The sequence below is a fragment of the Amblyraja radiata genome, chromosome 24, assembly GCF_010909765.2.
Source record: "Amblyraja radiata isolate CabotCenter1 chromosome 24, sAmbRad1.1.pri, whole genome shotgun sequence".
Lineage (NCBI taxonomy): Eukaryota > Metazoa > Chordata > Chondrichthyes > Rajiformes > Rajidae > Amblyraja > Amblyraja radiata.
In genome coordinates, this window is record NC_045979.1 from 15,748,137 (window position 1) to 15,752,606 (window position 4,470).

Consider the following 4,470-nt stretch of genomic DNA (forward strand, 5'->3'; position numbering starts at 1 on the left):
GGATCAGAGATTTATTTGTTCAGGAATTTTGGAAGTAATTGTGTGTGGAAGGGAATGGAAGCAAATGACTCTTTACTTTGAGAGAAGGCTTCAGAAAAAACATGTATATCATGAACATTTGCACTTTTCTTTTTCTGTGGTCAATAATTGATCAGCTTGTTTGTCGCAAACTGAATTACAATTATATCAAGGAAGACGCAAAGTGCTGGAGTAACTCAGTGGGCCAGGCAGCATCTCAGGAGGACATGGATAGGTAACGTTTCAGGTTGAGACGGAAGAAGGGTCCCAACCTGAAACGTCGCCTATCCATGTTCTTCTGAGATGCTGTCCGATCCACTGAGTTACTCTAGCGCATTGTCTTTTATAAACCAGCAACTGCAGTTCCTTGTTTCTCCATGATTGTGTTCAGACTGAGCTATGTTTCGTAAAAGCTAACCATAACCATTTTAGCTATGTCTCCGCATTTAAAATAAAATAGATATGAATGTATTCCCCAAATAACAAAATCTCCTTTGAGAATAGTTGAACATTCAGCAAAACAAAAATGCTACAATGGCTTTAAGATATCAAATGTGGCAATATTGTCAGGTCAAGTGCTAAAAATGCTATTACCCAATAAGATACAAGTTTCCCTTGTGCTTCAGTGCTGCACAATACTTGTACTAAACTGTCCTAATGATTATTTTCTTGGTTTAATTTCATTTTCTTTCATCGTTTGGCTCAGTGTTTTTCACAGGAGTGCATGTCCATGTTCTGATGGCACAGGACAGATTTCCAAAGTAAGATATTTCCAGCTGCTGTTTGTTTTCAGCTTCCAGTTGCTGTTGCCATTTGTCACCATCAACTATTTTGAAGCACATTGGCCGCTTGATTCATTAATTTGGACTGCTGCTTTCATTTTTTTTTCATGCCCTTCAACATTGTGTTTATTGTTCTCCTTTTGGTACCAAGAACAAAGGAGTCTTATGTTGCTTTGATGTAGGTAACCATTAATTGCTGGCAATATAACGAGTCTGAACTTTGGAAAAACTTTTTTATTCAAAGAGCGAGAAAATGTGCAATATGCTTATTTAGCCATATTGTTATGTTGTAAGACCAATTCCTGTGATTTTCAATTTAACATTACATGCCTTGAATACAAAGCAATAATTTAGTAGAAATACTTAATACTGATTTTTTTTTACAAGCGGAAAGGAGATGGTGACAGGCCAGGAATTACTGGGACGCAACCACCTATTTGATTGTAATTTCTGAGTAGAACAGGCAACTTGCTTGTAATGCACTTACCTGAAACAGGGGGATCTTATAGAAGTCATATCCCATGGCAAAGTCCATGATACCATTTTAGGTGATCAGCCCATGGCAACTAAATAAGTGGCTGAGCCAATAAATGACTGCTGCAGCCTCGTTAAAGGTGTGTTACCAACTTCTTTAGAGCAAAAAGAAGCATCATTGATATATAAACAAAATTCTTCCCCAGCCACTCTAACCGTTATTCTACTATATTCCTTTGAATTCAAGGCCCACTCTTGCCTTTGTTTCTGCAGAAATCTATCAGCATTCCTGTCCGTCCATGAGTAGTGAACTGCTTGTCAGCATTCATTAAATGTTGGCAAATGGCCTTAAGATTCTTTGTGAAGCGAAAATATGAAAAAAAAACAGTTCAGACCTCATTAATGCCATTGGGTTAGTATTTTGATCATTTCATCACCTCTTCTCACAGTGCACTGAAAGTACCAAAATCTCCTTTGCATTTTCTGTTAGTAAGCAGGTTTAAGTAAGGTTTAAATATTCTTAAACATGGAGGTATGATGGTGCAGTGCTGGAGTTGCTGCCTTACAGTGCCAGAGACCCAGGTTTGATCCATACTACGGGTGCTGTCTGTATGGAGTGTGTATGTTCTCATGGTCGTATGAATTTTCCCTGAGTGCTCAGGTTTCCTCCCTCACTCCAAAGATGTACAGATTTGCAGGTTTATTGGATTCGGTAAAGATTGTAAATTGTCCCTAGTGTGTAGGATAGTGCTAGTGTATGGGGATCGCTGGTTGGAGTGGAATCAGTGGGCTGAAGGGCTGTATCTCCAAACAAATCTAACCAAAAGTTGTTAAATCTTTCTGATTTCTTCCATTCAGTGGCATGTATAAGGTTCAAAGGGGGAAGGAAAGTGCATACCCTCCTCTCATCAAAGAATTGAGCATAAACATGTGTGCACGCACTGTATCTGTTTAACCTACTCTGTCCAAAAGTTGTCACATGCAAGTTCCACTTACATTAAGTAACAACGATTAAAAGATAATTAGTTCTCAGAGCACATAGAGCTTACTTGTTCTTTCACAGCATGTGATGCAGGTTTCTTTCAAAAGACTCAGTGGACTATGCAGCCTCCTGGGCCGTTCTAGTCTAAAACTATTTGAGATATAATTAGCTCCTTAGTTGCATCATGTTAATGATTATATCCCATACAAAAGATGATTATTTTTGATTACTGTTTTAAATTAATTGAAATTAAAATTAACTTTTTCAGTTTTGTTACAAGCAAAGCAAAACAACCAATTAATATGAAGCATTTGAAGGTAGTGAATATAACTGGCATGGTCAAGAAATACTAATATCTTAAATTTAAAAATAAAGAAGTGTTAAAATGAGAGGGTGTTAAATATTTGTTAAATTTAGGAAGATGACATCAGACAAGCCCTATGATGAATATAAGGCAAACAGGAATGAACTCAAGCAGGGAGGTCACCATGGAATATTGGGATTAGACACAAAAAGATGGAGTAACAGCGGGACAGGCAGCATTTCTGGAGAGAAGGAATGGGTGACCCACATTAATCCAGCTTTTTGTGTCTATCTTCAGTTTAAACCAGCATCTGCAGTTCCTTCTAACATAATATCAGATTGAAGAAAATCAAAAGGATACCAAGTGACAAGGTAGGACTACTTGAGCATAAAGAGATTAATTAATGCTTGGAGTTAGAGGATGTACGTGAGGTGCTAAATGAGTACTTTGCATCTGTATTAACCAAAGACCATATATATATATATATATATATATATATATATACTCCTTGGTGAATACAGATGTGAAGCACTCATTTATGACCCAATGGCAGAACAGACTCCATGGGCCGAATGGCCTAATTCTGCTTCTATGTATTATGATTTTATAAGCTATTGATCCATGTCAATCAGACCCTGAGATTAAAAGAATAATTGGACAAAAATATAATATATAACTAGCGGAAAATCTAAAATTGGTTTGAAAGCTAACCCTGATTTAGTGAATAAATATTAAAATAGAGGAACATTGCATAAAAAATATCAAAATTGGACATTAAGGATGCCTATAATATTAAAATTAAATGAGTGAAAGAACGTGAAGCATTCTTTTGAGGTAATGTCTGTAGATTTCATTTAAACATTGAAAATTGTGCTCTGTTCCTGGGCTAAGACTTAGTTGGGGTCAATGGGGATTAGTAACAAAATGAATATTCATTAGGCTGTGGGAAATGATGAAATTTAACCAAGAACACTTGAAATGAGGTTAGAACCAGGGGCAGTTGTAACCAATGGTTTTTGTTCCTCATTAATCACAGGACGTATGACTAGAAAAAAGATCTTGTTCCTTTTTCTTTATAAAGAACAAAGGTTTTAAGATTTAAGGCTGGCAATTTTAGGAGTTTGAGATTAATTCTCTAGTGCAGTGAAATCATTGAGACAAATCAGAAAGGAAGCAATTCAAAAATATTTTAAAGAAGTAAAAGCATTACTTCAAACCCAAATTATTTTATTATACTTGCAAATTTACTCATTCTTTCACCATAAACTTGACCTGATGGAACGTATGTTGCATTTCAGAATATGTTCAAAAGTTACTCTCAGGTCCAATTGTGGAATCTGTAAAAGGGGATGGAGAATTGTGGGGTGGAATCACATGAAATGTCTGTGGTAATTATAACACAATTGTTCTGTAGCCCAGGGATGAGGCTTATGATGTTCTAATGCATATTGCATAATCATTGTAATAAACACCTACCTTGAATGAGAGGGATTGCGGATCAGTATTGGAATAACTCCGTGGGTCAGGCAGCATCTCTGGAAGATGGAAATAGACGATTTTTTGGGTGAGACCATTCTTCAAGTCAGTCTGAAGCACGATCCTGACCTGAAACGTCACCAGAGATGTTGCTGACCAGCTGAGTTAAGGAGCTGGAAGGAACTTCCCATGCTCGAGGGAACTTCCCGCATACTCGCGGCCTCAGTTTGGTCGAGGAAAGTTTTTCAGCATGGTGAAAAAAATGTCTGCTAAACTGGATTATACTTCTTAAAAGTGTCTCCACTCCTTCTCTCTCCCCCGCGCTCTCTAAAGGACTTACCATGCACTGTGCAGCCGTCCTTTATCTTCCTCTTCATCGCAGGTGTGAACTTCAGACAGTGTTCCCCTGCTTTCTCTGGCCCCCACCTTTGCGG